The sequence below is a fragment of the Nicotiana sylvestris genome, chromosome 3 (genome assembly GCF_000393655.2).
Source record: "Nicotiana sylvestris chromosome 3, ASM39365v2, whole genome shotgun sequence".
NCBI classification, from domain to species: Eukaryota; Viridiplantae; Streptophyta; class Magnoliopsida; order Solanales; family Solanaceae; genus Nicotiana; species Nicotiana sylvestris.
The window spans coordinates 67,061,656-67,088,849 of NC_091059.1; the positions used below are offsets into that span (position 1 = coordinate 67,061,656).

The 27,194-nt window shown below is 39.0% G+C and overlaps 1 long non-coding RNA gene across 1 annotated transcript; it reads left to right on the forward strand.

Moving 5' to 3' along the window:
* Positions 1–642: 642 nt before the first annotated feature.
* LOC104238594 (uncharacterized) lies at positions 643–8,517 on the forward strand. The gene is made up of 3 exons (XR_011405809.1): positions 643–846; positions 1,169–1,304; positions 7,774–8,517. It is a non-coding gene; the product is annotated as an uncharacterized lncRNA (long non-coding RNA).
* Positions 8,518–27,194: the final 18,677 nt, after the last annotated feature.

Sequence of the window (27,194 nt, forward strand, 5' to 3'; positions counted from 1 at the left end):
AAATGATAAAAAGGGGGAAACACGGGACTGCGGACGTCAAGCAGCTACCTCGTGGACTCCGATATTTACCAGGAGCTCTCAACTCGCACTGGTCGGATCCGCAATGCCTGAATCTGCACACAAGGTGCAAGGAGTAAAGTGAGTACTCCAACTCAGTGAGTAACAAATGTAAGTAAAGACTGAACGAAAGAAATCACGAAGGGCACAAAGCATTCTATAATGAAGTAGTAAAACCATTTAAAATCAGTAAATCAGTGAAAGATAGGTAAAATTCTTTAACTCATATGTAATTTCATGAAAAGTCTTTTTCAATAATTAAGAAGGTAATTTACAATCAATTATGAAAAGTAAACACACAAAGGCTCGCCCCCCGGGTACAGTATCAACAAACACTACAAGAACATTGACTTTTAACGACCAAATTCTAACAAAGAAATTTTAATCCGGTCGTTATAAGTGTATCTACGACGACCAATTTTATTTCCGATCATCAAAATCAATTTTAGGAGTAATATTAACGAAAGGATAATTTTTGGTCATTAAAAATAATAAAATCCAGACGTTAAAATAATAAAGTCCAGACGTTAAAATAACAAAATTGGGCGCTATTTTTCCCCTCTTTTTCTGCCCAACCCACAACTGACCCACGCACCCCTCAACTCTCTTCCCACCCTCGCCTCCCCCCTTCCCCCAAAAGAACGTACTGTATGTTTTTATATAAGTATACAATAACTTATAGTTTGTTACAGAGCAATTAATAGCTAGCATCTCACAAATTGAACTCTACAAAGAATCACAATTTGGGTTCCTCTCTGCAACCTAGGTTTCATTCTCCTTCTCATCAAGGTAAGCTCTAAACTTGTAGTAAAATATTTTGACATTGGGCACTTTTTTATATTATCAGTTCTCTCTCTGTTTTTCAAATATTGAGTTTTTTCTTATAATTACATATGCTTCAAATTTATAATTATAGGTACGTTTTATGAGTATTGATGTTGAATGTGCCGAGCTTATTTCTTTATTTCCATTGAATTTTGCTCCTTACATAATAGCTATGTGTTTTCATCTTTAGAGCAGATTATTTTTTGAAATTGGGTTTGATTGCATATTGTTATTGGGAAAAAGCTTCTCAATATCTGGTCATGATTGTATTGTAAACTTTCTCTAGTGAAATTAGGGGTGGACATAAAATCCGAGAAATCCAAAAATGTGCTAGAAGGGGAATTGCAGCAACTAGGATAGCAGTCAAGTTCTCAAGTCATAATGGAGGCTTGCAAGAATGGGCACCAAAATCTCCTCTTCAGGTCCTTCTGAAACCAACTTCGCCATACTTGCTCCATTTTAGGCACAAATATATGAATCAGATAAATTATTGGCTTGATATAAACTGCCTAAAGTCTATTTCTTGTAATTACCAGTTGTCTTTGAAAATCTACTTTAATATGCATCTAGAATAAGGTGAATTAATGTATATGAACAAATAGGTTGTAAGAAAGTAACTAATCTACCCGCAAAACAGGTCTATGTCCGAACCAAATTAATTCGATTCTTCGATACAAGTTCTTCGGTTTTCGGTACGGTCTTTGGTATTGAGATATCAATATTTCGGTTCTTCGGTTAGGTATTCAGTATTAAGGTTTCAAAATTTCGGTATACTAAAATACCAAACTTTTTTAGTATGCATATTAAGTAGCTTAATTTAATCAAATTTGAGTCCAACCCATAAACTAATGCAAGTTTCATTTTTCCTTTTAGCTTATCAGAATACATTGAAATTAATATTTCAGTGAAGTAATAAAATTAAGCTTGAGGAAATTTGGGTTATTTGCTGCTACTACCTCAATTCAATGCCATATTCTGTTTATTGCATTAACTTTTACTGATCTTTATAAATAGAAAACATTTTTTGTCTATCATTAACTAAGAATATTGATCTTCAATAGCTACTAAAAGACGTGTACTTACTGCATCTAATAAATTAGCAAGAATAATATGTGATTATCTCATAATATACAAGTGGAGAAGGGTAGAGGGGCGGGCCCATTATCCACCGAGTTTAAAGGCTGCGGTTGGTCCAAAGGATCGGCCCCAGACCGATTTCTCGGTCATCAATATATATATATATATATATATATATATATATATATATATATATATATACACATTCAACTTTAAGTAATCTAGACTCAAAATACGTAGAATAACTTCTGCTTCGAACCACTTAAACAATAAGTAGAATTCCAGAATTTCACAAGGTCAACAGCGCTACTGGGAGTGGATTTTTCTGCATTTCCATTTTGTGAGTTTGTATAATCCGTTGGTTTACCAGATGACGTCTTATTTGTTACCTTTCTTTCATTTTGTTATATGAATTTGGTGGGATTTATGTCTGAAAACGGACAGTTGCTGCTGCATTTTTATGGAAATTTGTCATTCAAATTTGTTGTGTAAATTGATAAACCGATTACGTAATAGGCATCAAATCTCATTGAGGGAGCTCTGTGTTTATCTCAAAAGTGGAGCATCATATTTTGCAAAACCAATTAAACAGATAAAAATTAGTAGCTGATAAGCCAACAAGTTACCATCTTTAATTTGAAATTGAAACTTGTGAAAGTACTTAGTTTTAAGCTCTTGATGACAAAAAGCAAGACTTTCTAACTAGGGAAAAGGAAAAGTTAATGGCAAGAACACAATCGATTATGCCGGAACTGGTGCTAGAAAAATTAGAAATACGGTTAATCAAGCCAATATTTGTATAAACTACAAAGAGTGCAAGTCATGTTAGATTACATTAATAAAGATAATTGACAATCTAATGTATTCATAAATTCTTAATTAACCTGTTAAATTATTTATGCAACTATATGAATATTCATAGATTCTTAATCTATGTAAATGAATTTTATTCCATTTACTTCTTACTTCTTTTGCATTATTTTGTTAATATAATTTTATTATATACATATTATGCATGTACTAGATTATGACACTTGACAAACAATGGATGCAACTTATTCATGATTGACTTGATGATGCTTATAAACTTGGGGTGGAGAAATTCTTGGATTATGCTTTCACAAGACTAGGAGAAACATACACAATACGTTGTCCATGCGTCAAATGTGGTAATGCATATTCAGGAACGCATGAGCAAGTTAAGTCACGTTTAATAGTATATGAAATAATCCAAAATTATACTTTGTGGTATCACCACGGGGAGAGGTTAGGTGAGCCACAATCAGATTCTGAGCTTGCAGATAATAATGATGTTGAAGATAGTGATGGTGAAGATGAAATACATGGGATTTTAAGAGATTTATACCCCAATTTCGATAGAGACAATATAGAATCGGGCGGTGATGATTTTGTTGAGGAGGAACCAAATTCGGAAGCAAAACTATTTTATAGGCTCTTAAAGGATTTTGATCAACTACTGTACGAAGGTTCAAAAAATTCTAAACTTTCTACTGTGATTAAATTACTTCACATTAAAAGTATTAGTCGTTGGTGTAATGAGTCATTTACAATGTTGTTGAAAATGTTAAAGAAAGATTTGTTGCCTGATGAATCAAACTTGCCTGCTTCATATTATGATGCAAAGAAGATAATTCGGGACCTTGGGCTTTCTTACATGAAGATTGATGCATGTAAGAATGATTGCATGCTATATCAGAAGGATGATAAGCTTCTTCAATTTTGCAAAGTTTGTGGTGCATCTAGGTAGAAAGAGGATAAATGTAGCGGGGAAATAAAATGTAGAAGTGGAAAAAAGATACCATACAAGATTTTACGTTATTTTCCTCTAAAGCCAAGACTTCAAAGATTATTTATGTCCTCAAAGACATCTTCTTTGATGACATGGCATCATGATAAAAGAGTTGATGATGGTATAATGAGGCACCCAGTTGATTCAATAGCATGGAAAACGTTTGTTGAACTTCACCAATCTTTTGTTGTTGAGCCTCGTAATGTTCGACTAGGACTTGCTACAGATGGTTTTCAACCATATGAAAATTCCAAAACTCCATATAGCATTTGGCATTTGGTACTTATTCCTTATAATTTACCACCTTGGCTATGCATGAAGAAAGAGAATTTTATTTTGTCTATGCTTATCCCTGGTCTTGAGAGTCCGGGAGATGCTATTGATGTTTATCTCCAACCTTTGATCGGAGAATTAAAGGAATTATGGGAAACTGGAGTGGAGTCCTTTGATGCGTCGGCTAGAAAGAGCTTTATGTTACATGCTGTTTTGCTATGAACCATTAATGATTTTCCAGCATATGCGAATTTGTCCGGATGGAGTACAAAAGGTAAATTGGCTTGCCCTTGTTGAAATAAAGAAACTTCCTCAATTAAGTTAGAAAATGGTAAAAAGCAGTGTTATATGGGCCATAGACGCTTTCTACCTCTTGATCATAAATGGAGGAATGATAAAGAGTCATTTGATGGCACTAAGGAGCGACGATTACCACCAAAAATATTATTCGGCGAAGATATACTTGGTCATGTGGCTGATTTAGATGTGTTACAACTAACAAAGGATCCAAAGAAGAAGATTCAAATATCACACGAGAGCAGGGGTGATAATTGGAATAAGAAGAGTATTTTCTTTGATCTTCCATATTGGAAAAGTCTATTGTTGCGTTATAATTTAGATGTGATGCATATTGAGAAGAACATATGTGATAATATTTTGGGAACACTCTTGAATATCAAAGGAAAAACCAAAGACACCATAAAAACTCGGCTAGATTTGCAAGCGATGAATATAAGGAAAGAATTGAATCCAATAAAAAATGGGGATAAATATGCCTTACCAACAACATGTTACACATTATCTCCTGAAGAGAAGTACAAGTTTTGCGATTTTTTAAAAAATCTGAAGGTCCCGGATGGATTTTCATCAAACATTTCTCAGTGTGTCAACCTTAAGGATCGTAAAATTTCAGGCTTAAAAAGTCATGATTGCCATATTATTCTACAACATTTACTCCCACTTGCGATACGTGGAATGCTTTGCAAATCTGTGAGTGAACCACTTATTGAGTTGTCTTTATTTTTCAACATTCTTGGAGCGAAATATTTAAGCATGGAAGAATTAGAACGAATTGATGGCCAAATTCCGAAAACTGAGTGCAAGTTAGAAAAGGTATTCCCTCCTACTTTTTTTGATGTCATGGAGCACTTGTCAATTCATTTAGCTAATGAAGCTAAGATTGCTGGACCTACTCAATATCGGCATATGTATCCAATGGAGCGATACATATACTTTATGAAGTCTTTAGTTGGTAATAGGGCTTGCCCAGAAGGTTCTATTGCAGAGGGATATTTAGCAACTGAATGTTTGACCTTATGTTCAAGGTATTTTAATACAATGGAAACAAAATTTAATCGCCTTGAACGAAATTGTGATGGTGGTGTTGTAGAATGTGATGGAGGTTTAACATTTTTTTGTGAATCTGGAAGAGCTTTAAGAGGTGGCAAACCATGTAGATTTGATTCATATGAATTCGAGCAAGCACATATTATATTTTAAAGAACTGTGATGAAGTTCAACCATTTCTCGAGTAAACAATGATTTAATCCAATAATTTACTTACACTTTCTAACTTTTTTTATTTAAAATGACATATTATTCTTCAATTTTTGTAGAGAGTTTTCACAAACTCCAGCTAATAACTCTCAAGAAACTTCGGATCGGCAATTCATTAGTTGGTTAAAATAAAAGGTGAGTACTAATAAGAAATTATTAGTTTTCAAACCAAGTATGCAAATAGTATTTGTTAAATTATGTACTTGTGCATGATAGGTTGCAGGTCTGCACAAACACGATGATAGTAAGAAAATGACAGATTTGGTCTCATTGTCACGTGGTCCTACGCCATATGTAACAAGTTTCCATGGCTACGTTGTTAATGGATATAGGTTTCATGTGCAAGACTATGATAAAGGTTTAAGAACCCAGAATTGTGGGGTGGTTGTAGTTGGTGAGACAGATAAAGAGAATAAAAATATTGATTACTATGGAGAACTAACCGAGATTCTCGAGTTACAATTTGTTGGAAGCGGAAGAGTGGTTTTGTTTCGATGTAAGTGGTTTGATATATATGACGAAGAAAAGGGAGTTAAAGTAGATGAATATGGCATTGTAAGTGTTAACCGCCAACGCTTTCTGAAAACAAATGAGCCTTTTGTATTAGCCAACCAAGTATCACAAGTATTTTATGCTGATGATCTTTCCAATAAAGGATGGCATGTTGTACAAAAAGTTCAACCTTGTGATTTTGTTGACATTATGAAGGAGTAGGATAGTGATTTTGAGGAGTTAGATAATTCTACACAAATGAAAAGGAAACGAACTCATTAAGGTTTGGAACTTTATCATGTTTGCTTTTAATTTGTTAAACTCTTTACAATGTTCATATTGGACTCATCTGATTAGCGCGTTTAGTTTCACTAATTAGATCCCCGTTGAAAGATAAAGTGTATACATGCAAATCTCAGTACTTTATTGTCGATCAATATGGACATATGCAGGGGCGGATTTAGGGGGGCGCAAGGGGGTTCACCCGAACCCCCTTCGCCGAAAAAATACACTGTATATATAAGGCAAAATCTGTTTTTTACCTCTATATATTAAGTTTTGAACCCCCTTAACACAATCCAAAAGTGTAGTTTAGTGGTCAAGGGGGTTCAAAATCTACATAAGGTCATGAGTTCAATTCCCACTAGATACAATTTTTTTTTGAACCCCCTTCGTGGAGATCCTGCCTCCGCCACTGGACATATGTATACCTTACTTTAGTGGCATAGGCTTTATAATCTGTTCTTTTCCCAGTTTCTATATTTCTTTTGGAAAAACTTAAAATCCTAGAACCTTAATTGTACCCGATATATTACTGAAGAGGTGTTGTCTTAGGATGCATATGTGTCTGGGAGTCAAATAGCTGAAACAACTAGGACAAGGATCAGAGTGGACAAGTATACTGCTCATGTTCAAGTCATCCTAGGAGGAGCATGAGATGCTTAGAGGTCACATGGAAGACAAGTGTTGTGTTGCCAATTGGCATAGACAGTTTGGTGTCTGAGGACCAAAACGATTTCACCAAAGGGACTTGGGGGTGGGAGGGGGGAGAGGGGGAGGGAAAGTTCTGATATCTCCTCTGCTTCTCCTGTTCGTGATGAAAAGCTTTAGCATGATGATCAAGAAGGCTTTGAGCTGGAATGGTTTAACTTTTTGGAAACGTAAGGATTCCTCAAACCTGCATATCTCACATGACCTTAGCTAGATATTGAGCTAACTCTTTGTGAGGCAAATGAGGTGCCAATAGCATCCTTAGGAGCAGTGTTACTCCAGGTTATGAAGGTGATACAACAGCGTAAGAGATGCTTTATGTATGAAAAGTAAGAATAGACAATCAGTCACCTGCTCCCTCAGTGAAAGCTGGCTACTGATCTATGGAGCACGTTCTCCAATCTCTCTGGACTCCAGTGGAATATGCCTAACTATTTGGGGTGCAATTATATCTGTGAATAGAATTATTACTCATTAGAGTTTCCATGTTTCAGTTGTTGGAAACAATTGTGAAGAATTGTGGGGATATTTTCATATTCCAAATATTGTTTCTTGTTAATACATTTAGGTTATAATGCACTCCCATGCCTCAAAAAGAGTCAAAGTGCTAGTTGGCATCCCTTTTTTATTGACAAATTGCTGAACTATTTTTTCTTATCAAGTTAGCTTAACAATTTCTTTTGTTGTATTAGGTTGAGATGAATCCATCAAAATCTCAGAAGTTTGAAATGGAATCAACTTCAAAGACTGTTAAGCATTCATTTTTTGCACCTGGCACCTTAGCAAGGGGACGAGGGCAAAGCTTCAGAACTTTGGATTCGGTGAGAGTAAATGCTGAACAGAGACTCCCGATTGGCAAAAGTAAAATTTGTAATGCACCAGCTTCTTATTTGAACGAACTAGCTCAGAATAAGAGTCTTGCACCTCCTGGTTTTGATACACTAGGAGATGATGTTTCCGTCCCGCAAGAAGTTGAAGTGATGCAAGACACTTAGAGAAACGAAATAAGTATTTCGTTGTTTCAAGTTGTAATATCTTTTTGTTGTTATTGCACTGCCACTTGCCACTTTTTTACTGTTTGACTTAAATTTATAATTATCAGGTTCATGCGTATCTGAAAAGGAAAAAAAGTGAGAGGAAAGAACAAGTGTAAAAATGTTCTAGGACTCAAAGTTGGAGAAAAGTTGAGTGTCACTTTCTACAACGATCGAGTTGTTGGGAAGCATTCAACCTCATTTGTGAGACACATAGGTATATTAGTTTGTGACTATAATATATGCCCACTGCGCGTACACTCATGGGCGGACATTGAAGAATATAAGCTGGACCATATGTGGGAAGCTGTTACTATAAGAATTTAAAGTATTATCTTGTTGTTTTGCGTTCTCCTTTTCTTCGTTCACAAATGAAAATAAAATACTAGTGACTTTACATCATTACATCTGTCGAGTTCTTATTTTTTTTGGTTTATAGGAATTCAAAAAGAGAATTAAATGAGTAGAAACATATAGTTTATTGTGCTTTCCTAAAGAACCCCAATATCTTTTTTCTTCTGCATCATAAACTGAGAAAAATATCTATTTCTTAGCAGTGTCTTTTCCTATGCTCTTTATTGCATTTTTTCTCATCATCAAAGGTAGTAAGAAAAGTTTCCCCCTAGAAAGACAATAATATCCTTTTTTTAGTACAAAAAAATCATCAAATCTTGTCATTCGTTATGTTAATGAGTACTGATACACTTTTAGAAGAAAAGTATCTATGTAATAGGAACTAGAAACTTTTTTTGAAATGGTATAAAGTATTAAAGATATAAAAAATCAGCACTCCGAGAGTGTTGTGGTTACATCCCATTAGGTAAATCAGTCTTCTTTGGTTGCTTGTTGACTCAGATGTTCGACACGTGAATGCTTCTGAGGCCCGACAACATCACCCAAATACCCAAGGATTGAATTCTTTGAAGAAACAAGGACCAGTTTAGTTCGCCTCTGTATCCTGCTCATTACAGCTACCTTGGCTTCCTCCTCCTCTTCCAGTCTTGATTTCATTTTCACTTGCCCTTCTTCCAACTGTAAAAAGACCATGAACAAGTTATACAACACTAGAAACCAACTACAGCCATATATTAATCCCCAAAAGCTAATAAAGCACATATGTCTTTAAGCATGTAGTTAGCTGAACATAACATATTTGACCGTTAGCTGTAGATGGACTTTACCAAATAGTTCAACTTGAGAAGTTGATGTTTCAAAGTCAAAAGTAAGTGTTCAATTTGCAAAACAAGATGACATGACCTGTTGAGGCTTATAGTAGAGCATTTTGTTTGTTGAATGTATATTATGAATCATATCGATGAATCTGCTATGCTCTCATGTTGTTTTGGAATGTTCATATAAGATCGAATTATGATGTCGAGCGTGTTTTCGCATTTAATAATCACGTCATCTTAAGATATAAATTAATTTGGCACTAGTAACTCTCAAATATTTAATTTCATATTGTTGGGTTAATTTTTCTTCTTTGTTTATCTCAAACTTTGGAGTTTCATGTTTGATGATATTTTTAAATATTATAGGACAAATTTGATAGTGCTGACATAAATAGTCAAAGAGATAATGTCTTAAAACATATGAGAAGCTTATAGAACAATTGGAGAGGATCACTACACTTGATTGTGAGTCTAAGCCATTGCGCGACGCTCTAAAGGATGTGCCAGAGGGGGTCGACAAGAGTAATTGGGAATGGTTGGTCAAGGAGCACTTCTTATCTGAAAAGTTTTAAGGTATGGCTTCATAAATATTTATAGCATCTTAATTTTTAAGCGGCTGACCACACCTTCTATTTTTTGTTGTTGTTATAGGAAAGAAGTATGAGAAACTCAGTGAATAGGTCTAAGTTGATTATGCCTCGTCGTACGGGCAACAAGCCTATCAGAGAGATTATTTACGAGCGGGTAAGTAAATTATGCTATTGTATTAAGAAACCCCCTCTTTGTTTAAAAGAATTGTTTGACTTGTTTATTTAAATGCGAAGGGAGGCAAAAATGGTAATCCACCAGATATGGTGACTATTTTCTTTGAGACTCATAAGAAGGACGATAAGCTTATCGAACCTGAAACCAATGAATAAAATATGTATGTTGATTGATAAATTTCATTTTACACCCTTCCTTTTATCAAAGTATTACATTATTTCAAAGATTATACTTTTTAGGCCGAAATTCAAGAACTGGTACAATCCGAGCCGTCTCTTACAAATATTGAGGTTGTAGAAAGGTGCTTTGGACCTCAATGCAAGAGCAATGTTGTTAGATTTGGGGGTGGAATAACCGCTAAAGAGTTAGAGGTGGTAATTCCTCTAAGGCTGAACTGTTGGATGAGCTGAATGCAACTCGAAAAGAAAATCTATAACTAAAAACACGACTTGATAACTTGGAGAATACAGTTGCACAACTTGCAAGCACATACTCTGGTCAGCCTTCATCAACACCATCTTCAACTGAACCAGATACATGCATTTGAAAGGTTAGTAAACTTTTACCAACTTGTTACAATTATCACATGTCATATTCATTTATTTATCCACCTTGTCACTTTCTATTACCAAGTCTTTCTTTAAGCAAATTATAGTTCCACTATTGTGACGACCCTGCTAGTCGTCTCATGAGTTACCGCTCCGTTTTTCCCTATTTTAGCTTCTTTACGCTTCGTTATCCGTGTTTTATGTGATCGGGTAGATTAGTTCGAGTTCGGAGAGGATTTGGTAAGAAATGAGACACTTAGTCTCTTTTAAAAAGGCTTAAGTTGGAAAAAGTCAACCGGATGTTGACATATGTGTTATAAGGCTCGGAAGTGAGTTCTGATTGTTAGGTTAGCTTCGGGATGTGATTTGTGACTTAGGAGCGCGATCGGAATGGGCTTTGAAGTTGTATAGAAGATTTAGGCTTAAATTGGCGGTCCCGGTTGATAGGCAAGATTTTGATATATGGGTTGGAATAGAATTCCGAGAGTGGCAGTAGCTTCGTTGTGTCATTTGGAATGTGTGTGCAAAATTTTAGGTCATTCGGACGAGATTTGATAGACTTTTCGATCGAAGGCATAATTTAAGAGTTCTTGGAGTTCTTAGGCTTGAATCCCCTATTAAATTGGTGATTTGATATCGTTGTGAGCATCCCGAGGTTTTGAACAAGTTTGAAAAATGTCATGGGATGTGTTGGTACAATTGGTTTGAGGTTCCGGGAGTTCCGGGAGTTCCGGGTAGGTTCCGAGATGTTTTAGGCCGAAAATCATAGCTGTAGCAGGTCCAGAAGGGTTGCAGGCCTCAGAACTCACCCACGCGGACCGCACAAAAAGGAGTGTGGCCACGGTATGTGCGACACGGACCGCACAAAATGAAGGGCGGCCGCGGTGGTTTTGTGCGGACCGCGGTGCTTTTGGGCGGACCGCGGTGGTTCGGTGCGGACTGCGGAGGCTTAGATCTGAGGGGTACTCTATAAATACGAGGTTTTGGGTTTTATTTAATATTTTGACCTAGAGAGCTCGGATTTTGGCGATTTTTCGAAGGTTTTTCAAGAAATTCATCGCGGTAAGTGATTCTAACTCAGATTTGGCTAGAGTATAAGGATCTATCGTTGAATTCATCACTTAATTCATGATTTGGGATGGAATTTGGGAAGAAAATTGTGAAACCTTTCAAAATATAAAATGATGATTTGAAGGACGAAATGGTATTGGAATTGGAAATTTTGGTATGGTTAGACTCGTGAGGATATGAAGATTCTGAAAATATAAATTTTACCCGATTTCGAGACGTAGGCGCGAGGCTCGGGTTTTGCTAATTTCGAGATTTATGATATTTTTTGAATGTTTTCGCTTAGGCTTTGTTCCCTCATCATATTGTGATATATTCGTTTTGATTTTGGATAGATTCGACGCGCGTGATGGCTAATTTGATGGGCAAAGGCGTCGCGAGCTAGAGAATTAGCCGGTTCTAGGTGAGTATTGATTGTAAATTATGTCCTAAGGGTTTGAAACCCCGGATTGCACATCGTAGTGCTATATTGAGGTGAGACACGAGCTGGATGATGAGCGTGGGGTCTTTTACTACTGGGGATTGTGACTTGGTCTGTCTCGATTGATGATTTTACCGCGTATTTGATTGAAATTTATTTGTTATCATCACGATTTGAGCTGATTGCCATATTTGGGCTTCGTGCCAACTATTTGAACCCTTCGAGATTTTTATCACTAATTCTTCACTGCTTTGACCTATTATTTCAACTCAGTCATGTTGATGTCTACTGTTTTACAAACTCAGCCACTTTTACTCAGATTTGAAAACTTATATGATATTTCTAAATGATACTTTGGGCTGAGAACTACTGTTTTACTAATGCCCAAGGGGCTTGTGATGATTTTCGGACTGAGTGAGGCCGAGGGCCATATGTGAGGATATGCTGAGTGATATGAGGTCGAGGGCCTGAGATACTTTATATGACACGTGATGACATGAGTGATGTGAGGCCGAGTGTAGAGTGATGATGCCACGAGGTGGCTTGATATAGCGCTTGGGCCGTAAGGGGCCCCTCCAGAGTTTGCACACCCACAGTGAGCGCGGGTACCCATTATGATCTGAGAGTGAGCCCGAGAGGCTGATACTGTTCTAAGTGATTGATACTAGGCCCGAGGGGCTGATACTGTTCTGAGCGATTGATAATGTGCCCGAGGGGCGGATTTATACTTGTTATTTACCTGTTTTACTAGTTTTAAAAAGGGATATCATTTGATTTCTTCACTAATTTATTGCCTTAAGTGATTTTACTGCTTGATATGGAATTGCTTTGTGCCTTTACATGTTTTCATACTTTCAGCCATTATTTATAATTGTTACTCACTGAGTCGGAGTACTCACATTACTCCCTGCACCATATGTGCAGATTCAGACATCGCAGAGTCCGCTCTTGAGTGTTGATTCTCCTAGTCCAGGCAGTGATTCGGAGACTACAAGGTAGCTATTGGCGTTCGCAGCCCCGTGCCTCCCTTATCTTATCATTTTCATGTTTGTTAGAACTATTGTATCTGGTTAGTGTTCAGTAGACTTGTATCCGAATTTCTTAGTTGCTCATGACTTGTGACACTCCGATTTGGGCTGTGTCGGAATGGTTCTTACTGAGGTTATCATGAATTCTGCAAATTATGGATATTATATCATGCTTTAGAACTATTTATGATAATTAACTGTTTAAAAGAGGTGTTCTATTTGGTCTGGCTAGCCTTGTCTTCATGAGAGGCGCCATCACAACCGGGTTCGGGAATTGGGTCGTGACAAGTTGGTATCAGAGCCTAGGTTACATAGGTCTCATGAGTCATGAGTGGGTTTAGTAGAGTCTCGCGGATCGGTACGGAAATGTCTGTATTTATCCTCGAGAGGCTGCAGAACCTTTTTAGGAAAAACTTCATATTCTTGAAACTCTTGTCATGCGATGGTCCGAGAACTAATCTTTTGTTATTCCATTCTCTCACAGATGGTGAGGACGTGAGCTACCGGATGAGGTGGAAGACCACCAGTGCCACCCACTGAGGCCACCAGAGGTTGTGGATGTGGTCGTGGTTGTGGCAGAGGCAGAGCAGCGAGGGCAACACCTGTAGATCCACCAGCTGCCCTTGCTCCGGATCAGGCTCCAGCTATGGATGCTCCAGCAGTACCAGTTCAGGCACCAGCTGTGCCCATCGTGATTCCGGGTCTTCAGGAGGCCTTGGCATAGATCTAATCAGTTTGCACTGGCTTGGCTTAGGCAGTTTTAGCCACTACAGCAACAGCTACTTCATAGGCTGGGGGAGGCAATCAAACCCCCGCTTCTCGCACACCTGAGCAGGTAGTGCATGGACTACAGACATCGAGGGCACCCCCAGCTCAGCCGATTGTACCATCTCAGGAGTTTGTTGTGTCAGTTATGCCGGACGATGAGCAACATCGTCTTGAGAGGTTTGGTAGACTCCAGCCTTAGTCATTCAGTGGTGCTGAGTGCGAGGATGCCCAGGGTTTTCTTGATAAGTGTCAGCGGATGCTCTGTACAGCAGGAATTCTTAAGACTAGTGGTATGGCATTTACCACCTTTCAGTTTACTGGGGCTGCCTTCACGTGGTGGGAGGCGTATGAGAGGCGTAGGCTAGTTGGAGCAGCGCCCCTTACTTGGCATGAGTTCTCCACTCTCTTTTTGTAGAAGTATGTACTGCGGTCTCGCAGAGAGGAGCTGCGTAGGCAGTTTGAGTGGTTGCGACAGGGGGATATGATTGTGTCATAGTATGAGTCAAGGTTTTCTAAGTTGGCTCGTCATGCTGTCTGGATGGTTTCGACAGATCGTGAGAGGATCAGGAGATTTGTTGATGGCCTTAACTACAATCTCCCTATTCTGATGACTAAAGAGAGAGTTTTGGTGCTACGTTCGAGGAGGTGGTTGCTATTTCTCGCGAGATTGAGACGGTTCGCCGTCAGGATCGGGAGGAGAGGGAGGCCAAGAGGCCACTAGGATCTGGCAGTTACAGTAGTGCTCCTTCGAGGGGCCAGTTCCAGCATGGTAGAGGTCATTCTTTTAGGCCTGCTCAGTCAGCCTGCCCAGGTTATTATGGGGTATCTTCGGGTCATGGTTATCACGGTACTCAGCAGGGGCAGTCATCACTTAGTGCCCTTCCATCCCAGAGTTCATCTCGTGCCCTGTCAGCTCAGGGTTCTTCTATGCCAAGTGCATCAACTGGTTACTCCAGTGTGAGAGGTTCCCTTCATTCCCATTCTCCATCACCTGGGAGTTGTTTTGAGTGTGGAGAGTTTGGATATGTGTGGAGGCAGTGTCCTCGTCGTATTGCTAGTTCATCTCAGCAGAGGGGTCAGCCCTCGACTTTTTCTCCAGTTACCTCACCACCCGCCCAGCCATCTAGGGCTGAAGGTCAGGCAGCCAGGGGTCGCCCTAGAGGGGGAGGCCGATCAGGGGGTGGTCAGGCCCGTTTCTATGCACTTCCAGGCAGGCCAGATGCTATTGCTTCATATGCTGTCATTACAGGTATTGTTTTAGTCTGCCACAGAGATGTCTCTGTATTATTTGATCCCGGTTCCACCTTTTCTTATGTGTCATCATACTTTACTCATTATTTGGGTACGCCCCGTGAGTTTCTTGCTTTACCTATTCATGTATCTACCCCGGTGGGCGATACTATTATTGTAGACCGTGTGTACCGGTCATGTGTGGTGACTATTAGGGATCTGGAGACCCGGGTAGATCTATTGCTATTGAGAATAGTGGATTTTGATGTCATTTTGGGCATGGATTGGCTATCTCCGTGTCGTGTTATTCTAGACTGTCATGCTAAGACAGTCACTTTGGCTATGCTGGGTGTACCGCGGATCGAGTGGCGTGGTGTGACTGATTATGTTCCTAGTAGAGTGATATCTTTCTTGAAGGCCTAACGTATGGTTCGGAAGGGTTTTCTTTCATATCTAGCATTTGTGAGGGATGTTGGCGCTGAGACTCCTAGTATCGATTCTGTCCCAGTTGTGAGGGATTTTCCCGTTGTGTTTCCTACAAACCTGTCGGGCATGCTGCCAGACAAGGATATTGATTTTGGTATTGACCTAGTGTCGGGCACTCAGCCCATTTCTATTCTGCCATATTGTATGGCACCAACAGAGTTGAAGGAATTGAAAGAACAACTTCAGGAACTCCTAGATAAGGGGTTCATTCGGCCTAGTGTGTCACCTTGGGGTGCACCGGTTTTGTTTGTGAAGAAGAAGGATGGCACGATGAGAATATGCATTGATTATAGGCAATTGAACAAAGTAACAATTAAGAACATGTATCCTTTGCCTCACATTGATGATTTATTTGATCAGCTTCAGGGAGCGAGAGTGTTCTCCATGATTGATCTCCATTCCGGTTACCACCAGTTGAAGATCAAGGATTCAAATATTCTTATGACTGCCTTCAGGACCAGATATGGTCATTATGAGTTCCTTGTGATGTCTTTCAGGCTAACCAATGCCCTAGCAGCATTCATGCATTTGATGAACAGCGTGTTCCGGCCTTATCTGGATTCGTTCGTTATTGTATTCATTAATGATATTTTGGTGTACTCGCATAGTCAGGAGGAGCACACAGAGCATTTGAGAGTTGTGTTGCAGAGATTGAGGGAGGAGAAGCTTTATGCAAAATTCTCCAAGTGTGAGTTTTGGCTCAGTTCAGTGGCTTTCTTGGGACACGTGGTGTCCAGCGAGGGTATTCAGGTTGATCCAAAGAAGATAGAGGCGGTTCAAAGTTGGCCTAGACCGTCCTCAGCCACAGAGATTTGTAGCTTTCTTGGGTTGACAAGATATTATCACCGGTTTGTTCAGGGATTCTCATCCATTGCATCGCCCTTGACCAAGTTGACTCAGAAGGGTGCTCCATTTGTATGGTCGGACGAGTGTGAGGAGAGCTTTCGGAGGCTCAAGACAGCTTTGACCACAACTCCAGTATTGGTTTTGCCATCAGCTTCAGGTTCATATACTGTATACTGTGATGTTTCGAGAGTTGGGATTGGTTGTGTATTGATGCAGGAGGGTAGAGTTATTGCTTATGCTTCTCGTCAATTGAAGCCTCATGAGAAGAATTACCCTGTTCATGATTTGGAGTTGGCCACCATAGTTCATGCATTGAAGATTTGGAGGCATTACTTGTATGGCGTATCTTGTGAGGTATTCACTGATCATTGCAGTATTCAGCATTTGTTCAAGCAGAAAGATCTTAATTTGAGGCAGCGGAGATGGTTAGAGTTGCTTAAGGATTATGATATCACTATATTGTACCATCCAGGAAAGGCTAATGTGGTGGTCGATGCTTTGATTCGAAAGGCAGTGAGTATGGGGAATTTGGCATACATCCCAGTTGGGGAGAGACCTCTTGCAGCTGATGTTCAAGCCTTGGCCAATCGGTTTGTGAGGTTGGATATTTCGGAGCCTAGTTGGGTGTTGGCATGTGTGGTTTCTCGGTCTTCCTTATATGATCGCATCAGAAAGCGCCAGTATGATGATTCGCATTTGCTTGTCCTTAAGGACAGAGTTCAGCATGATGATGCCAGAGATGTGACCATCGATGATGATGGTGTGTTGAGGATGCAGGGCCGGATTTGTGTGCCCAATGTGGATGGGCTTAGAGAGTTGATTCTGAAAGAGGCCCATAGCTCGTGGTATTCTATCCATCCGGGTGCCGCAGAGATGTACTAGTATTTGAGGTAGCACTATTGGTGGAGAAGAATGAAGAAAGATATTGTGGGATTTGTAGCTCGGTGTCTCAACTGTCAGCATGTAAAGTATGAGCATCAGAGACTGGGTGGCTTGCTTCAGCAGATGGTTATTCCTGAGTAGAAGTGGGAGAGAATCACTATGGACTTTGTGGTTGGACTTCCTCGGACTTTGAAGAAGTTTGATGCTATTTGGGTGATTATGGATCGGCTGACCAAGTCCGCGCACTTCATCCTTATGTGTACTACCTATTCTTCAAAGCGGTTGGCAGGGATTTATATTCTGGAGATTGTTCGGTTGCATGGTGTTCCGGTTTCTATCATCTCAGATAGAGGTACTCAGTTTACTTTGCAGTTTTGGAAATCTGTTCAGCGAGAGTTGGGTACTCAGGTGGAGTTGAGCATAGCTTTTCATCCTCAGATGGACGGACAGTCCGAGCGTACGATTCAGATATTGGAGGACATGTTGCGTGCTTGTGTTATTGACTTTGGAGGTTCATGGGATGAGTTTCTACCGCTTGCAGAGTTTGCTTACAACAACAACTACCAGCCGGTTATTTAGATGGCTCTGTATGAGGCTTTATATGGCAGGCGGTGTAGATCTCTAGTTAGTTGGTTCGAGCCTGACGAGGCTAGACTATTGGGGACAAATTTGGTTCAGGATGCCTTAGAGAAGGTGAAGGTGATTCAGGAGAGGCTACGTATAGTGCAGTCGCGTCAGAAGAGTTATGCGGACCGGCAGGTTCGAGATGTGTCCTACATGGTCGGTGAGAAGGTCTTGCTGAAGGTTTTGCCCATGAAGGGTGTTATGAGGTTTGGGAAGAAAGGGAAGTTGAGTTCGCGGTTCATTGGGCCTTTTGAGGTGCTTCGAAGGATTGGGGAGGTGCCTTATGAGCTTGCTTTGCCACCCAGCTTGTCGAGTGTGCATCTGGTATTTCATGTTTCTATGCTCTGGAAGTATATTGGGGATCCGTCTCACGTTTTGGACTTTAGCACGGTTAAGTTGGATGATGATTTGACCTATGATGTGGAGCCAGTAGCTATTTTGGGTCGTCAGGTTTGGAAGTTGAGGTCAAAGAATATAGCTTCAGTGAAAGTGCAGTGGAGAGGTCGGCCCATGGAGGAGGCTACCTGGGAGGCCGAGCGGGAGATGTAGAGCAGATATCCTCACTATTTGAGGCTCCAGGTATATTTCTTGACTCGTTCGAGAATGAACGTTTGTTTAAGTTGGGGAGGATGTGACGACCCGGCCAGTCGTCTCATGAGTTACCGCTCCGTTTTCCCCTATTTTAGCTTCTTTACGCTTCGTTATCCGTGTTTTATGTGATCGGGTGGATTAGTTTGAGTTCAGAGAGGATTTGGTAAGAAATGAGACACTTAGCCTCTTTTAAGAAGGCTTAAGTTGGAAAAGGTCTATCAGATGTTGACTTATGTGTTAGAAGGCTCAGAAGTGAGTTCCGATGGTTCGGTTAGCTTCGGGAGGTGATTTGTGACTTAGGAGCGCGATCGGATTAGGCTTTGGAGTTGTAGACAAGACTTAGGCTTAAATTGGCGGTCCCGGTTGATAGTCAGATTTTGATATAGGATTCGGAATAGAATTACGAGAGTGGCAGTAGATTTGTTGTGTCATTTGGGATGTGTGTGCAAAATTTTAGGTCATTCGGACGAGATTTAATAGACTTTTCGATCGAAAGCATATTATAAGAGTTCTTGGAGTTCTTAGGCTTAAATCCCCTGTTAAATTGGTGATTTGATGTTGTTGTGAGCGTCCCGAGGTTTTGAACAAATTTGAACGATGTCATGGGATGTGTTGGTACAATTGGTTTGAGGTTCCGGATAGGTTCTGGGTAGGTTCCGAGATGTTTTAGGCCGAAAATTATATCTTTAGCAGGTCCAGAAGGGTTGCAGGCCTCGGAACTCACCCGCGCGGACAACACAAAAAGGAGTGCGGCCGTGGTATGTGCGGCGCGGACCGCACAAAATGAAGTGCGGCTGCGGTGGTTTTCTGCGGGCCGCGATGGTTTTGTGCGGACCGTGGTGCTTTTGCACGGACCATGGTGGTTCAGTGTGGACCGCGAAGGCTGAGATCTGAGGGGTACTCATAAATACGAGGTTTTAGGTTTTATTTAATATTTTGACCTAGAGAGCTCGGATTATGGCGATTTTTTGAAGATTTTTCAAACAATTCATCGGGGTAAGTGATTCTAACTCAGATTTGGATAGAGTACATGAATCTATCATTGAATTCATCATTTAATTAATGATTTGGGATGGAATTTGGGAAGAAAATTGTGAAACCTTTCAAAAATATAAAATGATGATTTGAAAGACCAAATGGTATCGAAATTGGATAACTTTGGTATGGTTATACTCGTGAGGGTATGAGGATTCTAAAAATGTAAATTTTACCCGATTCCGAGACGTGGGCCCGGGGCTCGGGTTTTGCTAATTTCGGGATTTTTGATATTTTTCGAATGTTTTCACTTGGGCTTTGTTCCCTTAGCATATTGTGATGTATTCGTTCTGATTTTGGATAGATTCGACGTGCGTAGAGGCCAATTAGAGGGGCAAAAGCGTCACGAGCTAGAGAATTAGCTGGATCGAGGTGAGTAATGATGGTAAATGATGTCCTAAGGGTTTGAAACCCCGGATTGCACATCGTAATGCTATATTGAGGTGATACACGCGCTGGATGCTGAGCATGGGGTCTTTTACTACTGGGGATTGTGACTTGGTCCGTCCCGATTAATGATTTTACCGCGTATTTGACTGAAATTTATTTGTTATCATCACGATTTGAGCTGATTGCCATATTTGGGCTTCGTGCCAACTATTTGAACTCTTCGGAGATTTTTATCACTAATTCCTCACTGCTTTGACCTATTATTTGAACTCAGTCCTGTTGATGTCTACTGTTTTACAAACTCAACCACTTTTACTCAGATTTTAAAACTTATATGATATTTCTAAATGATGCTTGGGGCTGAGAACTACTGTTTTTCTAATGCCCAATGGGCTTGTGATGATTTTTGGACTGAGTGAGGCCGAGGGCCATATGTGAGGATATGCTGAGTGATATGAGGCCGAAGGCCTGAGATACTTTATATGCCACGAGGTGGCTTGAGTGATGTGAGGCCGAGTGCCGAGTGATGATGCCATGAGGTGGCTTGATATAGCGCTTGGGCCGTAAGGGGCCCCTCCGGAGTCTGCATACCCACAGTGAGCGTGGGTACCCATTATGATCTGAGAGTGAGCCCGAGGTGCTGATATTGTTCTGAGTGATTGATACTAGGCTCGAGGGGCTAATACTGTACTGAGAGTGAGCCCGAGGGGATGATACTGTTCTGAGCGATTGAGACTGTGCCCGAGTGGCAGATTTCTACTTGTTATTTACCTGTTAAATTACCTGTTTTAAAAAGGGATATCATTTGATTTCTTCACTGATATACTGCCTTAAGTGATTTTACTGCATGATATGGAATTGCTTTGTGCCTTTTCGTGTTTTCATACTTTTAGCCATTATTTATAATTGTTACTCACTGAGTCAGAGTACTCACATTACTCCCTGCACCATGTGTGCAGATTCAGGCATCGCAGAGTCTGCTCCTGAGTGCTGATTCTCCCAGTCCATGCAGTGATTCAGAGACTACGAGGTAGCTGTTGGCGTTCGCAGCCCCGTGCCTCCCTTATCTTATCATTTTCATGTTTGTTAGAACTATTGTATCGGATTTAGTGTTCAGTAGACTTGTATCCGAATTTCTTAGTTGCTCATGACTTGTGACACCCCGGTTTGGGCTGTGTCGGAATGGTTCTTACTGAGGTTATCGTTAATTCCGCAAATTATGGATATTATATCATGCTTTAGAACTATTTATGATAATTAACTGTTTAAAAGAGGTGTTCTGTTTGGTCTGGCTGGCCTTGTCTTCACGAGAGGTGCCATCACGACCGGGTTAGGGAATTGGGTCATGACAACTATGATATGATTGAGTATTTCTTAATCAAATGAATAAGCAGAACTTTCTTCTATTTTTCATGTCAACAACTCATGTCCCTCGCTCTTTTTTATTGAAGGATGAAATAAATAAATAATTGTTGTACACGAACGGGTTGATCACCATCCTGCTTCACTATGAAAGGCTTATATCTTTCTCAATCTCTTATTTTTCGATCACTTATAGAACTTATTTTTCCTTCACTAAAGTTTTCCCTTTTCTTTTATGTTAAATCGACAAGATTATATAATATTTTATCTAATTTTGGTATTTTTCTACACTCAAGAATGTGCTAAAAAACTTTCACAAATTTTTATGCATAGACAATGAATTTATTTCAAGTGTTTAGAGAATTCTAATTCACTGGCATATTACTGGATATCAGTCAACTAATCAGTTACCTTTGTTCCTGGATTTCTACAGAGATATCTATTTTGTTCTTCGAAGTGTCACTTTCATATATGCTTTAGCACATATTTTTATTAGTAATATACAAAAGTAGTAGCAAGTGCTTGTAGGTACAAAAAGAAATGGTAGTGTCTCTACCATATGGAGTTGCAACCTTTTTTATTTTTCTTTTCAATTATTTATTGATATTGAGCAGCATTAGATAGTATCATTCAAGATACAAACAAACACAATATTAGTAGGAAAAAGATGACATAAATTTCATGAATTAGCTTGTTTGATATTTCTATCTCAATGTATTATGCGTGCTGATACCAAAAAAAAAATTTGATCAAAGGAATGTCCCTGAATTAACTGGAGAAAATGTCGCCAGCCATTTGCAGCTTTACTTGTGAATACATATATTTAACTATAATTGGTATCATGGCTTTCACATATTGAATAGGTGAAGTTATGTTTGATTTCTATATTACTTGGTTTGAACTACTCCATGTAGGTGAAATAATGTTTGATTTCTGTATTACTTGGTTTGAACTGGTGCATAATTTCATAAAATAGGAGAGCACAGATTTCCGTATTTTGTTTTACTTCAATTATTAAGATATTCATGACTATCTATATGGATATCAACCGTCCATTCGTTTTGATCATTGGAACCTCACTTTCTTTGATTCTTATATTATGATAATGTAACACTCTTTTACACTTCGCTTCTTATTACGGTACATTACCTTTTTTTGTTCAATTACCATCAATTAATTTTAAAGTTGGAAAACTTTTTACAGTACAGTAGCTCTTAACATTTGTAAAGTTCACTCGCAATAGTGATTATTAGTCTATGTTGCTCGTGTGATGATATGAATGTCGTTAGTGTTATAATACTATACGAACTCTTACAAATAAGAAGATAATAAACATTAGTAAAAAATATGAAAACAAGAGTAGGTCCTCACCCGAAATTAACTTGATGGTGAACAGATTTGCATCAATGAACAAAAAAAAAGAAACTCAACCTCTTATTTGGTTAGTATATCTTTTTCGCTTTTTTGGGTTATCTCTCTGTCTAAAGGTTAACAGTAAGGACAAAAATGTGAATTTGATGAAGATATGCAGTCGATAGTAACAGAAGAGCTCTTTCAAGATATTTGGAGAAGTGAAAGGAGAATAAAGGAAGGAGCTTAAAATGTACTGGCGGTATAAAAAGATTTACACAATCGGGTCACTTGTAAGATAATTACAACAAGATTGTATGATAATTATTAAATGGTGATCTGCTAAAAATGGTTGTATTTGTTATCACAGCTTAAACTGATAACGTAAAAAAATGTTTTACATTAGAATATAGTTAATTTCATCCATTTTCTGTTTCCTACAATGCTTGTATTATCTTTCTGATTTTTGTTGTTGTCATAGATTCTATTGTCTATTTTCGTCTTGAGCCGAGGGTTTCTCGGAAACAACTTTTGTATCCCTCCGGGGTAGGGGTAAGGTCTACATACATTCTACTGCCCCATACCTCACTTGTGAGATTTTATTGGGTTGTTATTGTTGTATTGTTGTAATTATGTGTGCTGATTTGTTTTGCCTGCTTCTAATAATTTCTGTTTTTAGAAATTTGTCTCTTAATTGATGTTGTTTGTAATCCTTTTTGTTTATATCTTTTATTGATTCCCCTTATGTTCTAAATCACCCAAGTCATTTATTAAGAGGATCCTCCACAATGATTTGGTGGTTTTGTATTCTCAATTACATGTTCCGCTATATGTAAAGCCTCAAAACTATACACTCCTAGTTAGTTCAGTGATCACATCCTTCCCTCTTAGGAATGTTGTGGGTCAGCTTCATTTGTCCCCTTCCCTTGCTGTCCTCTCTGTATATGTTTCTGATTTGTTGCATCTTTAGTGATAGTTTTCCCTATCATGTTCTTGACTTTGCTTCTCTGATGTTGTTGTATTAATTCACTTGTAGTTGAAATATTACCCTGCTCAACATTCACTTCTTTTGATCTCCATTCTTGCACAACTCTTCTTGGTCTTCTCCTTTTTTGTTTGCCAAACTGTTTGTTCTTGTCATGCTCATTCACTTTTTGCACAGTCATGCCCTATGCTTATACATTTAGTATTATTAGCTTTCACTTTCACCATGGTTGAAACTTTTTAATAAAGGTTATTTGAATTCCAGAAAAATTGGTGTCTTATGCTTTAGATTTATAATAGCCATGTTTGATTTATTTACTCCAATTGTTTAATTAACATGGTGATTAAAGTTATTTATTTATTTATTTTAAATAAAATAATTAGAGAAGTTTTTACTAAACTGACATTAGCTTGTTCTTTTAACATATAAAAAATTTGAAGTATGAGGATATCATTGAAGAAAGTAAAAAGCAAGTTGATGCATATTAGATCGTATAGCTCTCTTGGCGGTTGTGTAGGGATGTTGTCATTGTACATATGTTATAATTTCGTTTTCTGTCTTTTAGGATTTGATAGTGAGAAAGTCATACAGTTTAGATGTGTATATATTCTAGTAATGTGTTGTTTTATAGTTCTTTCTAATTGACAGATTAATTTTATGTGAATACATGCGGTTATTTATTATTTTTTCTGATGTATATGTATAAGTATATGGAACAATGAATATTATTGCAAATACATGGAAAAATTTAAGAATTATCTAATTGCATTTATTAAAATTTCATATAAGTGAAGAAAAATATGGTCTTTACAACTATTTAATGATTGGATTGTCAAATTGTTAAACAGGTAGTAGCGGAAAAAAATTAATCGTTAAAAATATTATCGTTAAAAGTAACAGAAAATTAACGAAAGGGAACTCCAGTCGCTAAAAGTAATTATAGTAATTGAATTTGTTGTTGTTTTTAAAGAGCTTTAACGACAGGATGACAAATCAACAAGGGGAAAATTCGGTCACAAAAGAATAAGTATAACGACCATAAAATATTTCGTCGCTAAAGAATCTTTAATGACCGAACTCCAATCCAGTTGTTAACTTTTAACGACGATGCATTTAGTGACTGGTGACGACCAATTTTTGCCCGGTCGTTAGTGACCTATAGCGACCATATTTGGGCTTTTAACGACTGGATTTTTCATCGCTAATAATCACTTCTCTTGTAGTGAAATCCGCCCCTAGGGCAACATCTTAGAATTGTACCAACCCCTTAGGCAATAACATAGAACAATACCAGTCCCTCGGGCTCAATTTCACATCACAATGGGTACCCGCGCTCACTGGGGTTATGCAGACTCCTGGAGGGGCCCCTTATGGCCCAAGCACAATAACAAGCCATCTCATGACATCAAAACTAGGCCCTCGGCCTCATATCAATCAAGCCACCTTGTGACGTACATATCTCAGGCCTTCGGCCTCAAATCAATATCAGTGTTTCCTCGCAACATAGGCCCTCGGCCTTACTCAGTCAAAAATCCTCACAAGCCCCTCGGGCAATAGTAAACAGTGTTTCTCAACCCAAACATCATTTGAAATATCATTTTAAGTCTTAAAACTGAGTAAACATGACTGAGTTCAAGTATAAAGTCAAAATAGTGAGGAAATATCAATAAAAATCCCCGAAGGGTTCAAATAGTTGGCACGAAGCCCAAATATTGTATTCAGCCCAAATAATGATGATAGCAAATAGTTTCCAGTCAAATACACGGCAAAATCATCAATCGGGACGGACCAAGTCACAATCCCCAATAGTGTACGACCCCACACTCGTTATCAAGCGTGTGCCTCACCTCGATATAGCACTACGATGTGCAATCCGGAGTTTCAAACCCTCATAACATCATTTACAATCATTACTCACCTCAAACCGGTCAAATCTCTAGCTCGCGATGCCTTTGCCCCTCGAATTGGCCTCACTCGCGTCGAATCTATCCAAAATCAGAACGAGGACGTCAAAATATGGTAATGGAACGAAGCCCAAGCGAAAACAATAAATAAATGGCACAAATTCCGAAATTACCAAAACCCGACCCCTGGGCCCATCTCTTGGGATTCAATAACTTTTACATCAATAGGTTCCTTATCTCCCCACGAGTTCATACATATCAAAAGTTCTCAAATCCGATCCCAAATGGTCCTTCAAATCCTCAATTAAAGGCCCAAGTTTCCAAGCCATAGTTTCCCCAAATTTCACCCTTGATTTCCTTAATTTCTAGATCTAATCCATGGAATAATAGCATAGGAATGAGTTTTAAGTCCAAATCTCTTTCCTTAATGAAGTTCCCTTGAAATCCCTCTTTCAAAATCGCCCAAAAAGCTCCAAAACCGAAGTCAAAAATGGTGAAATAGCTCAATTTCACGAAATGAAATAACTTATATGTTCTGCCCATACCTTTCCACATCTGCAGTTCGTCAACCGCATATGCGGTACCACATTTGCGGTTAAATCCTCCGCTTTTGCGGGAATCACTAACCAGCCCAAAAATCGCATCTGCGATAAGCCTTCTGCATCTGCGACTCCGCAGATGCGTCCATACTGACCGCATCTGCGGTTCCTGACATTCTTCCAAAATCTTCTTTTGCGGTCCCTCTCTCTCGCATATGCGGCGCCGTACCTGCGGTCCCCAATCCGCAGGTGCGAAAATACCAGATGCAACAATTCAGCAACTGCAACAACAATCCAAACTTCCCGTTAACCATCCGAAATCACCCCGAGGCCCCCGAGACCTCAACCAAAAGCACAAACATATCCTAATACCTTATTCAAACTTGTTCCAATCATCAAAACATCTCAAACAACATCAAATCACCCAAAACACATCGGATTCAAGCCAAACTTTCTAAAATCTTCCGAATTACGCTTTTGATAAAAAACCCAGCCAAACCACGTCCGAATGACCTGAAATTTTGCACACACATCCTCAATGACACAACAGAACTACTGCAACTCTCAGAATTCTATTCCAACCCCTGTATCAAACTCTCCTACCAAACCAAAAATTGTTAAAATATCTACTTTGCCAATTCAAGCCTAAATATACTCCAAACCTCTAAAACTCATTCCGATCACGCTCCTAAGTCACAAATCACCTCCCGAAGCTAACTGAACCATTGGAACTCACATCCGAGCCCTCTATCACACAAGTCAACATCTGGTTGACTTTTCCAACTTAAGCTTCCTTAAAAGAGGCTAAGTGTCTCAAACGGTACGAAAATGATTCCGGATTCGATCCGACCAATCCTATACCATAAAACACGAATAACAAAGCATAAATAAGCAGAAGTGGGGGGAAACGGAGTGGTAAATCATAAGACGACTGGCCGGGTCGTCACACAAGTACAAGATATACCCAAGCAACTGAGGGATCAAATGAGGAAGAAATACAAATAAATCTAGATTTGCTTGAAGAAAGGAGAGAAGTAGCTCTAATAAGAATGGCAGTGCAGGAACAAATTATTGAGCGATACTAC